The sequence below is a fragment of the Polyodon spathula genome, chromosome 16, assembly GCF_017654505.1.
Source record: "Polyodon spathula isolate WHYD16114869_AA chromosome 16, ASM1765450v1, whole genome shotgun sequence".
Lineage (NCBI taxonomy): Eukaryota > Metazoa > Chordata > Actinopteri > Acipenseriformes > Polyodontidae > Polyodon > Polyodon spathula.
In genome coordinates this window covers 23,182,894-23,196,240 of record NC_054549.1, presented here as the reverse complement: position 1 = coordinate 23,196,240, position 13,347 = coordinate 23,182,894, and the positions used below count along the sequence as shown (strand labels likewise).

Sequence of the window (13,347 nt, the reverse complement as noted above, 5' to 3'; positions counted from 1 at the left end):
TTGTTGAATGACAATGACGGGTCAGTGCAATCCGAGCCTGAGCCATTTTATACAGCCGAACTTTATGATCCGGCTCCAGTGAAACCAAAATCCATTATTTTTTATTTGAGGTTATTTTATTGAAATCATGTTAATACAATGTGATACTGACCTTAAGGTCTGAAGTGCTTAGACCAATATTTTTTTGAAGTCAGTTTGTGTAGAAATGATGCAGCATACATTTATAATTTTAAATATGTTATAAATTTCCCAAAGAATTCATTTTAAATTCAAAATCTTGAATGGCAGTTGAAAGTGCAATCCCAGGGATAAAAAGCAGAGCCAGGGAAATCCACCCCATCAAATCGCACCCTGGTTAAAATGAGAGGATGTTATTATACCCAGACCCAAAACTGGATCGCTGCTCACGCCGCACACTGACACACCCCGACAGACACACTTACACACTGACAGTGCGGTCCAGTAGTTAAAGTCCAGGGCTTGTAACCAGAAGATCAGCGGTTCCAATCTGACTGACTCTCTGTGTATGACCCCGAGCTCAAGTCACTTAACTTCCTTGCGCTCCGTCCTGCGGATGAGGTTAAATCAGTATCCTATTGTAAGTGACTCTGCATATACTTCACAGTTCACAGCCTACCTCTGTAGCGCTTTATGATGGTGGGCCACTATGAAAGGCGCTATATAAAAAATAAAGATATTATACATTATATCTGTATCTCTTTTTTTTTTCATATAACAAGCTAAAAGACTAAAAAAAGGAAACAGATGCATGAATGAGGTCTGAAATTAGTAATGACCACTCTACTACACCGAAGAGTGGTTAACTCTCCTCTCTAACGGGGGGGTCTATTAATTAAAAACAAAAATCTATTATCTATCTATATACACCGCTTGGCCACCTGTCTTCCCTGATTGAGTTTTCATGGCCCTAGTGCACTGCAGCTTTAAATATTTTCAGCGAGAGAGATTGAGCGAGCGAGAAAGAGAGAGAGAGGGTTTTTTTTTTTTTTCAGCTAGCTATTCACTTGCTGTGTGAGCGCCTGCTTCGTTTAGCGTTGAGATGCAGTGGCGACGATCATCGCACATTCGGAGCTCGAACCGCGGTTTACAAACTGCAGCAAGGCGCCGCTAAGCTTCACACTTTTAACTGATTTGGGAACAACAGACGCAAAGGTAAGGCGTGTTATTAGTCCTATTCCACATATCAAAACAAACAGTCTCATATTTAATTCAATATATTATAGAGTGTTCTCCTTTTATAAAGACAAAAAGTAGTTGCGACGAGTCAACTTACAATTTAAAGGTGCGAACGAATGACAACAGCGTATACCGGTACACATTTCCATATAATTGTTTTTTTATACAATAAATATTTATATTATGTTTAGGGTTAGCGACTGGTAGCTACATGCAGAACGTGTTTTGTGTAACTATACTGCTGGCAACAACGAGGTATGCCAATAAAAACCTATAGCACCTTTATTTACAGGAAGCTCATGAATAAGTTTATTATGATATGATTGTCAATCATATTATGAATTACACATTAATATATAGAAATATATAACTCATTATTGACTTATTGACTTGTCAGTTCAATACACTGCACTGGAGACAGGATTCAAATGTAAAGTAGTATCTATCTATCTATCTATCTATCTATCTTTCTCTCTCTCTCTCTCTCTCTCTCTCTCTCTCTCTCTCTCTCTCTCTCTCTCTCTCTCTCTCTTCTCGCCTCTCTGACTCTCTATATATATATATATTCAATATATTATATATATATATATATGGCTCGAAATTGGCAACAAAAAGGGCCCGGACTGTTTTAAAATAGTCTTCAGTTCAATAAATGTAAATGTGTAAAGGGCACCAAGGCCACTAAACTTAAGTCAAGGTCAAAGTGTGGGGTGTGTAATTTTGCTTAGGATTCATATATAAAGCTAATTATTGGCCACAGAAAGAAACAACATAGTTTAAGTTAATAATAACTATTTATTCAGAAAATACGTTATTATTATTATTATTATTATTATTATTATTATTATTATTATTATTATTATTGTCAACCAGCAGCCTATTCAAGCTTGAGAAGTCATAGCTCCTTCCGCGATGCTAGACATTGTTTTTATATCGCTAATCCACAGAACCGCTTTGTGCAATTATAATTAGTCCCAACGGAAATCTGATGTACAGTTTCTTAAAATCTCCAAAGAGAAAAATATATTGTCGACAGCAATAACTTTTCAATGAAAATAACATATCACCTTTAAATTAAGCTGTATGTAATGTATCATTCAGTCACTGTACATAATATACAGTCTTTAGACGCTACACATTTGCTGGGAAAAGGTATTGTTGCTGAGAAATATTTTGTTTTTGTATGTTTCTTTGTTTTTTTTTTTTGTTTGTTTTTTTAGATATTCAAGTTTATTTCTGAAGTGCAGTTTGAAAAAAAAAAGAAAAAAAAGAAACTGCTTGTTTACAATTTGTATACACATTTAAATTGACATTTAAAGTCACTGTTTCACCAGCACAATAATCCCACTCTTTTTATTTTAAAGTCCCCCAAACGCGCTGCCGGGTCTCTTCTCGATATAGTTTAACTTCACCAGAACAACCCACACAGACACACAGTCAGTGCTGCTCCCTGCATTATATAACACTGGTGTCTAGATTACTGTAATGTATTCAACTTTTTGCACCATATTCTTGAAAATATGAACCTATTTATTTATTTATTTATTTGTCGTACGCTGCCCCTTTGTTGTTTAGATCCAACAGAATCGATCTCCACCCCGATTTCAGATTACAGTCCGGGGCTTTATAGGAGTGATCGCCCTGGCCAAAGACACGTAGATTTTAAAGAAAATAAATCCACTGCTCTTCAGAGGTGATTCGCCCCTAGCCTTGCATGAGAAAATGCAGACTGCAATGTCATGTGATCTTGTGTAGCCAATCACAGCGTTTAATGTTTCAAGCCATCGTATAATGTGTACTTTGCATCTCTAATGAACTGCTGCACGCTGATGCTTGCACTGAAACCCGTCGCACTTCTCACTGCATTACAGACAGAGGGGGGTGCGTTCACGGAGATCATTCTGCGCAGGTTCTGTGCAGAACTGGACCAGTTTAGCCAATGATCTTCTAATAATGATCTCTGTGAACGCACCCACTGGCTAAATTGATCAGAATCTGTGCAGAATGGTCTCCGTGAACGCAGGGTTAATGCGTGGCCCTAATGACACTTAACAGTAGTCCACTGAAGGCATATTGAAGTTTTCAGTTTTTTTGCTATGCACTGAAAATTCTGCAAGTAGGAGCGAATCCCATTTTTTTCCCACAACGATCGCGAGGGACTATTTAATAGCATATATTTTCCTCAGTTTTCCATAAACTAAACTCAGAAATCACGCTCCTGCGTATAAACGACGAGTAGCTTATGGAATAACTGGAAAATAAATAAATAAAGATGGACCAACAGTAAACACTGTAATACAATGCCCAATAGTATTCCACACCGTTTTGGTTTTGTTGTGGTAAAAAATAAAAGACTTTAAAATAAGGCGATAACAGCAATTGAAACCTATTTAAGTTAGTTACAGTAAATCATTTGTTTAAGGTTTTTGGTTGTGGTAAACAGTTAACGGATAAACCTCTGACTTCTATTTTTTAGTAAATCAAAACATCGCTCTAGAGAGAATAATTTTAAATGGACTGACACCTGAACTACATATATATATATATTTATATATATATATATATATATATATATATATATATATATATATATATATATATATATATATATATGCTGTGAATAGACATAAGCCCCATGCACACTGGCACTGACACCGGTACTGTGAAACCACGTCAACCCGGGTTTCACAACCCACCTCAGGATGAGACATGATGGCTGTTTGTGAGCCTACTCAATAACAAACAGCCACGCCTGCCTGGAGCTTTCGTTTCTGTTTTGTTTAGCCATATTTTTGTTGATAGCCAGATTGCAGCAGGGATGAAGAAACATTTGCTCTGATCAACATTTGGGCCGACAGTTCAATGCAGAGAAGCTTGGATGGAAGCGTCAGTAAGAAGCTGCATCCGGGGCATTGTGTACTTGTGTCTGTCACCCAGGTCAACCCTGCTTTAACAAAAGCGGTGTGACATCATGTAGCCAACCCGCATGACACTGGGTCCTGACACCTATTTATACAGATTCTTAATCCACTCATTTTGGTAATTTTAACTAAACTCATATACCAAACACTGAGCACCTGGCGTTTTCATGAAATCACATGGCTTGAGCTCAGTATTTTGTTATCCGATGGAACTGTACTACTCAAACAATCAACCAACCTACCTGCTCACTATTTAAAATGTAACTAGCATTTTATATGTGCCCAATGAGCTATTGGTGTTAGTCTTAGACTACTGCGTTTTCATTGTGCATCAGTATATTTCAGTTCGAAAATGGTAACTTACATGTAAACCCTCATATTTTGTGATTTTATTAATATTGAGTGTAAATCAGTTGTATAATATGTGAGTGATATTAACCAGAGTGTAATAACTAATGTGATTTTATCAGGATCTTGTCTCTCATTGATTCCCTTTATTTTCAGGCCGTGATATTACAATAAGGAGATAATAAGTGATATAAACCAATTCTGATTGTAGTTTTATTAATTGCGGGAAACTGATGTTCTAGCATGAATTTGTAATATATGTATATATCGATAAATAATAACAGGCCCCTCCATTGTACTATATATATTATAATATATATTATATTATAATATATAGAACATATATACTTTTTGTAACATTTCAAGGACATAATGTACATAATACCTTTGCGACATTGTACATTTACAGTATCTATGGAACCGCTTATCCAGTTGTCATGAACAACTCTCCACATACTGCAAATCATGTTACTATGCCACCATGCTAACCCTTTATTTGCCTACGTAATGACATCTAGCTCTTAAATTCCACTTCACCCATTTTCGGTCGATTATTTATTGCCATTTCCTATTCTATATTATTCTCTAATAGTGTTGCTATACATCGTGGTCCTCAATGCTTTTTCCTCACACTGCTAGCTCTGAAGTGGCAGCTGTGGCGATGGGGATGGATGTCACTGACAGGCTTGTATTCAGTGCTGTGGCGTGTTTAGTTTACTGTGATGTAGTAAACAGTTTTTAGCTAGGCGAATCTGCCCACAATTCAGTGCTTATCTGGGTGAAGTCATTTCATTTCTTTCATCTCTCTCTCTCTCTCTCTCTCTCTCTCTCTCTCTCTCTCTCTCTCTCTCTCTCTCTCTCTCTCTCACGCTTTTTTCAGATTTAATTAGTGCTCAGTGTCAAAAGCTCCTTTAGTTGTTAAATGTGTTTCTGTGAAAGTGTATGTCAGAGAAATCTGTGTGTATGTCTCATTGTGTGTGTGTGTGTGTGTGTGTGTGTGTGTCTCAGTTTGTGGGGCTCAGCGTTTGTGTCTTAGTTTGTATGTGTCTGTGTGTGTGTGCATGTCTGTGTGTGTGGGTGTGTGTGCGTGTCTCACTGTATCAATGTGTTTTGTCACTGAATGTATTAAGGTTCTTTTAGTATGCATTCAGCACTATTGACATATTCTCTATACGAATAAAACAGCAATAGTAAACTGAAAAAATTCTTGATAGATTTTTTGATAATGTCTTTTTGCCTCTGAGTGTGTGTGTCTCTCCCTTCTCCCTTCTCACCTCTACGCTTATAAAAGCCTGCACATTGCCCGGAGCTGTTTAATAATCACAGATTTCCTCCCAAAAGAATTGTTCAACTGCGCTACCAGAGATGAAACACATGGAGCTCAGAAAATAGTCTAAAAATAGCTTTCTGCCTTGTGCACTGAAAATACCCTCCGAGAAAAAATACTGAGTACATTTTTTTTTTTTTTTAAGAGAGACAGACAGACAGACTCCCCCAGATTCTAATTGTTAACCTGGGCTAAAGAATGTCCAATTGGTATTAACATTATTAAACCGATTTGTAAATTACATTGCTTAAAGGGCAGCAGTGGTAATATTAACACAGCTAGCTAAGAAATGTATTTTTAAACCTTGGGGAGGGACAGGGATAATGTTAAAAGCTAATATGCTAAGAATGGATTTTACAGATGGTTAGCACACATTTTAAAGAGGGAGCAGGGGCACATTAATAAAGCTAGGTAGGAAACTTCTTTTAAAGTCTGTTAGCTCTCAGTAAAAGCTGCTGTATAGCTAAGGAATAATTGAGCAGGCTGAATGAGGAGGTTAAAATATTCAGAGTGAAGCAGCACAGAGGCTGGGTAATTGAGACACTGCGTGGCAGAAGGCTGCATGATAACCGAAGCAGGATTTCTCAGAGTGGAGGAGAAACTGCAAAGTAACAGGAATCATTCAACAGTGATTATCACAAATCAGGGACTAACTTTTACCTGAGCTGAAAAATATTTAATTCCAGCGCACTTAAAAGATTTCAATGTATTCCTTTAAAAAAAAAAAGTGCTATCTGAAGACAGGCATAAAATTGTTCACTGTCATGAAGTTGGAGAAGGATACAAGAAGACTTACAAGTATTTCAGTATCCCAATTTCAACTATTGTTTCTATTCTCAAGAAGTACAAGACTCGTGGTGCTGTCACAATGCTCCCTCGGTCTGGAATAAAGAAGGTTCTTTCACCAAGAACAAGTAGAAGAATTGTGAGGAAGGTTAATAACAATCTCAGATTGACTGCCAAAGACATTCAAAGTGAACTGGCTGCAAGTGGGACTGGGGTTTCCATTTGAACCACAGGTTGAGTATTGAATGGTAAAGGTCTCAATGGTCGCAGGCCAAGGATAAAGCCACTCCTAGGAAAACGTCACAAGGACAATCGCTTAAAGTATGCAAAATTACATCTGAATGATGGATATGCGTTCTGGTCAAAGGTTTTGTGGAGTGGTGGAACAAAAACCTAGCTATTGGGTCACGTTGATAGTCATTACGTTTGGAGAAAGTCTGGAGAAAGTCTGATGAGGCGTACAAAGAAAAGAACACCATACCTACAGTCAAGCATGGAGGTGGTAATATCCTTCTATGGGGCTGTATTTCCTCTAATGGCACAGGAAATGTAATTCCAGTACATGGTAAAATGGATTCCATAGCATACCAAAAGATACTGGCCAATCATCTAAAACCCTCCACTAGAAAACATGTGCTAGAACATCCAGTTGTGCCTTAAACCAACACTGATCCAAATCAAAATCTTTCAGAATGGCTAAAGAAAAATAAAATCAAGGTTCTGGAATGGTCTAGTCCAGTGCTTACCAACCCTGGTCCTGGAGGACCACCTACCCTGCTGGTTTTTGTTCCAACAAGCTCTCAATTACTTAATTGAACCGTTAATTTAAGTAATAATTTGTTTAAATTGAACTTTTTAAATCATGTAACTTATAAAAAGTTGGAGAATTCAAATTCCTTATACAATTTTATGCTTAACTTGGAACCAAAACTGTTTAAAATAATTAAATGGCTCTGATTAGGCAAATTATTAGTTCAATTAAGTAATTGCAAGCTCGTTTGGAACAAAACCCTGCAGGGTAGGGGGTCCTCCAGGACCAGGGTTGGGAACCACTGGTCTAGTCAAAGTCCCGATCTAAATCCGATTGAGAATCTTTGGTATGAGTTGAAGGCGGCTGTGCACAAGAGAAGTCCTTGGAATTTGAATGAACTGGAACAATTTTGCTTCGACGAATGGTCAAAAATCACTAAAGAATCATGCCAAAAGCTTTGACAAATATTCTAATCATAAAAAAGAGGTTATTATTGCTAAAGGTGTCTCAACTAGCTATTCATTTCATTTTCCTTGTTGGCTATGAATACTTTTGAATTAGGAGTTTTGCAAAAAAAAATTTAAAAAATTGCTGAAATAAATAATTATTTCTTGTAACTTTTTCCTCATCAACAAAAGCAAAACTTTTGCTACAAAAGATTTTTTCTATAATTGTTTTCAAGACATTTCTAGAAGTTGGAAATTTTCATTGGGGTATGTAAACTTTTGACTACCCATCATGAAAAATACGCAGATACCCAGGCCTTTCTTGAGTAATGATTAAAAAAATAAATTCACATATATTAATGTTTTAAGTGCATAATAAATATTTAAATACTATATAGTACACATACATTTAGTCCCTTCAGATCTGTTGACTTGTGTAGCCTTTTTAAGTACTGGGAACATAGAAATAATAATAATAATAATAATAATAATAATAATAATAATAATAATAATAATGAACATCTCATTTTGAATAATATAACTTGACATATAATAAAACCACACTAATGTCATCGATCTAATTGAATAACTTAACGAATACCAGTAAATAGACGCTTCTATTTCGGCGGGACCCTTTGTCCGATCTAATAAGTACTGTTCCAACAACAAAATTTGTTGTTTTAAAACATGGCTCAGGTAACACGGCAAAATACTAATGTGTGGAACTCTCTTCTTTTAATCAGAATGACCGTTTTCTTATAGAATGTAACTTCCTGGCCTCGAAATATTCATTGAAAGGGAGTACTGCTATGCACGCATTGACATAGCCACAATTTTATAAAAAAAAAAAATAAATTGGGTTTTGTTTTGATCCATTCGCAAAGTATTCACACACTCATTAAAGTGCAACCATGAAACGTGGAAGGGTTGTAAAACCCCTACACGTACGAAAAAGATCAGTATAGATATGAAATAGATCTATTTATATATATATATATATCTATATATATATATATATATATATATATATATATATATATAATATATATATATATTGTATAGATTATATACTTAGGGGCTTGTTGGGACATGTCAACAAATAAAAATCTTTGTCCCAAGAGGGGAGGAGGGGACACATAAAACAAAATCCATATAATATATATATATATATATATATATATATATATATTATATAGATATATATATAGAGAGAGGAGAGAGAGAGAGAGAGAGAGAGAGAGAGAGAGAGAGAGAGAGAGGAGAGAGAGAGAGAGAGAGAGAGAGAGAGAGAAGGATTGCCCTCCAGTCACATGTTTTTCTTCTCCAAATAAACGCTTTAAACACAGGATGCCAGGAAACACTGTAGCGTGTGTTTATGGTTTACAATAATACAAACAAAATAAACAAAGCACAACCTTACCCGTTCTCGGGCCCTATCTAAACAGTTCTTTCTCTAACTAATAACAAGGCAGGCTAAGCCTGTTCCCTCGTCGTCAAAACCAATTCACAATCCAAAGCTGTAAACCAAATACCCTTTCTAATCGTTCATTTTTCCAGTCTCACAGTAATCCGCTCCAATAAACCAAGCTCCTACTATCACCCTCACAAAACACAGACACACACACCCTTTTAAACATTCTTAATTAACCTGCTAATTAGTCTATTAAATAAACTTGGAGTTGGTCCCGACTCCTGTAGCCACTTCCGGGTCCTAATGCCTCCCCGTCCCGCCCCCCTTCCCCTGCCCGCATTGTATTATCTCTACCCATTAAGAACTATTTATTTTAAACCCGATTTAATTACTTTTAATCTCCCTTGTTTAACAAACCATTATCAATTAACAGTGTATTTGTTAACCTATATTTAGTTCTGATCCCAAACAATTTATATTACTTTGTTTACCAACGAGAGCGAGAGGAGAGAGAAAAATAAAACTAAAAGTCGATCAGTGTTTGTTTTGTTTAATTATTTATTGTTGTGCTCTGTGAGCAAGTCTTTTTTTGTTAAAAACTTTTACTTATTTTTGTTATTTGAAAATAAAACGTCGCAAGCGCCATTGCACCGTACCAGGATGTCTCTGGTATTCTTCCTGCATCTGGCCTGATGTCACCACTCAGCGTATGCATATATATGTGTGTTTTCAGTCTGTTTTCAGGGGTAGGCTGCTCATAATACTTTGTTTATTTTTAAATAAAGGCTACTTATTTAATCTTTTTGGTAAGAAACTATATTTGCACAATAACTGTATATAAAGCATTCTGTATTGGAAGGCACGCAGTTATCATTATTAATGGATCGCAGAGTATCACTGACTTAAACCCAACAGGATGTTATGCTGTTATATTTCGGTTTTAGTTCCTGGCTAGAACAGCCGGCGCAGATATTATTATTGACGTGAGCTTGCCGCTGTGTGTTACTGTTTTCTGTAAAACATTGATATCCTGTCAGGCTTAATGCAAAGCTTGCTTTAACATTGTCTTTATTACAACTGTATTGTCGTATTTTCTATATTTTCTTCACATTCTCAAATTAATAATCCATAACCGGGTACTAAAAAGAGACCCGTGTAGCGTCGGGTAATTTAAAACGCGACGGGTATCCAGGTTTTTAGGTGCCCGTGCCAACCTCTAATATATATATATATATATATATATATATATATATATATATATATATATATATATATATATATATATATATATATAAAATGTAGACTTATTCTATACTGCGAGGTTTGTCCAGTACATATTTATATATATTTCAGCATCCTTATCAAGTATTTATTCATGTATTCCTTTAAAAATACATCTCCCACTATTTTAAATATACCAGAAAATGTGTTTGGATTAAATTTAAATACAAATAATGATCTGTAATTTATATTCTGGAAGCAATATATTAATATTTTAAGGGATGCTGAAATACATGTGAATATGAACTGAGATGTATTGCACTATAAAATATGCCTTTATTTTAGTTAGTAGTGCTTTAAGTATGAGTTCAAGAGCTGCTGTTCAATTCTAGTTGCCTGTCATAAACATGTAATCGAGACAAGCTCATCCCTCTTTATGGACATTGGAGACAGCGCCATCTAGTGATCTAACACTTTGGATCAAGTTTATTGTGCTGGCAGTACACTAGCTGGGCACTAGATGGCTCTTGCTCACATAGACATGTCTGGCTACTTTTTAGGACCTGTACTAATTTAGTGCTGGACCGCCGTTTGATCATGGTCTAGACTCCACAAGGTGCTGGAAGGTGTCTCCAGGGCTCAATTCAGTGATTAATATTCAGTGCAGAGGATCATGATGACGTCGTTCAGACAACTGGATCGAGATCATTGTGGGGACCGTGGAAGAATTCTCTGTCATGCTCCACAAACCGTTCACAATTCTGGCACGGTGAGGGGGCGGCATTATTGAAAGAAGCCATCAATCAGGGTTTGGCATTTTTGGATGGTGTGCAGTGATGCTTAAGTATTCGTTCAGCCTTCCAGGGTAGTGGAGGGGCCCAAGGTATACCAGGAGAACCTGTCTCACACCAGCGCCATGTTAAACTCAGTCAGGGAGACAGGCTGGACCTAATAAAGTGGCCAGGCAGTGTAATAAACCATGGCTTGGTGAGATGACTTGAGGCTGACTACTGGCTTGCTGCTAGTACTCTTAGCTTTTAAAATTTGTTAAATGCAGGTTTATTATCTGACCTTGAAGATTCCATCTCTTTTGTGTGAATCGTGTGGCATTGACAATACAAGCCTGCTAGTGTTGCTATGCTGATTTTAAAGCATTCTAGAACTGAATAGGGAGTGGGGGAGGGCAAAGGATTGGCAGGGGATGGAGGGAGAGGTTAAAAGAGAGGGGGAGAGGGAGAAAGGGGGGAAAGAGTGAGGGGGAGGCTAAAAGAGGGGGCAGTTAAATGAGAGAAGGAGAAGGTGAAAGGGAGAGGGTTGAGAGAGGAGAGCGAATGAGAAAAAAGATAAAGAGCGAGGGACAAAGGATGAATGTTTGAGATAGAGTAGGAGGAGAGAGAGACTGAGGATATGAAAGGGAAATAAACATGCAACTCTACTTGGGCTGCTGTCTCCAGTTCAGTGGTTTACTCTGAGTTTAATCAATGGAGAGCTCCCTCCTGGTAGCTCTGAGAAGTCAAACACTGGCCTGTTGCCTCGGGGAGAGATTTACTTCTAAAGTATTGATGTTGTTTCATGAATTTATATTAGCAATCTATTCTCAGATTTCAATTAATAATTTCCGTTTAGATTCTTTGTTGTAAAACATTGTCTTTCTGCTCAGACGGTCATGAATATTTCGGTGAAGGATAACAATGTTTATAATCTGATGGCAGCTACCAATATAATTCTATAACTCTTCTCCATTCTGCACTGCCATTCGCAAAGCAGGTCTCAAATACAGTTTTGCAATAAACACATTTTCATTTTAAAACATATGGTACTGGGTTAAAGAAATCCCTACTTGCAAGCCCTGCATTCATAGAATGTTGCACTTCCTAGGTGACTTGAAGTGTATCTCGTAGTGGTTTTATTATCTCCTGTGGGTGAGGAAAACCTGGAAGAGGCAGTTGTATGTATGCATGTCACACTTCACATTTTCCAATGCATCTGGAGAATTGTTATTAAACTTAACATTATTTAGCATAAGTATTGAGCATATCGGAAATAGGCAGGTGTCTGTCTGTACGTCACACTGACATTTTTGCATGGAGCTCATCAAATTGTTATAAACATTTCTTTGCTGAATCTTGTTCTCTGCTGTTCTGTACATTCTGTTGATCCGTGTCATGATCATCAGCTTCTTCAGCTCACATATTGAATGTCCAGTTGTGGCTTCATGGTTGTAACTGACAGGCATGTTGTCATGGCTACAGCAGGCCGGTACTGGCTTTGGAAGGTCGTTGATAGATTATAAAGTTGTTGTTAGATTATAAAGTCGTTGTTAGATTACGAGAAGGTCACTCTCTTGTTCTGATATTTGTGTAGCAATGCTGCCTCTCTAATCTGCTCAGGCATTGACTCTGAACTCAATTCACCAGCAACAGCTTGGCTTCAGATAATACTCAGAACCTACGCAGACTATACAGGAGAGGAGAGACTATACAAAGAATGAGAGACTGTCTTTATACAGGGGAAGAGAGGCTGAAAAGATACCCCCCCCCTCTCTCTCTCTCAATATCTCACAATCTGCTTCAACATAAACCCTTCTTCCTATGTTAGTTTCTACTTTCTTCCAGAGTTTAGTTTCATTAAATCTGCAGTGCCCTATCGGCCACAGGGGTCGCTGATGCGCGGTGTGCCGTGGATTCCCCTGCCGACCTAAGCCCTCCCTACCCTGGGCAGCGCTCGACCAATTATGCGCCACCCCTTGGGAACTCCTGGTCATGGATGGCTGTGACATAGCCTGGACTTGAACCTACGATCCCCAGACTATAGGGCACATCCTGCACTCCACGTGGAGCGATTTTACTGGATTTATTTAAAAACTGCTGTAAATCATGACTGGTGCCACTGCTGTATAATATAGAGAACTATGAAGAACTTAAGGTTACTGTCTGAAT

At 37.3% G+C, this 13,347-nt stretch overlaps 1 pseudogene; it reads left to right on the top strand.

Annotated features, from left to right (window-relative positions):
• The first annotated feature begins 1,018 nt into the window (after window positions 1-1,018).
• LOC121328413 overlaps window positions 1,019-13,347 on the top strand; it is a 59,836-nt pseudogene continuing 47,507 nt past the window's right edge.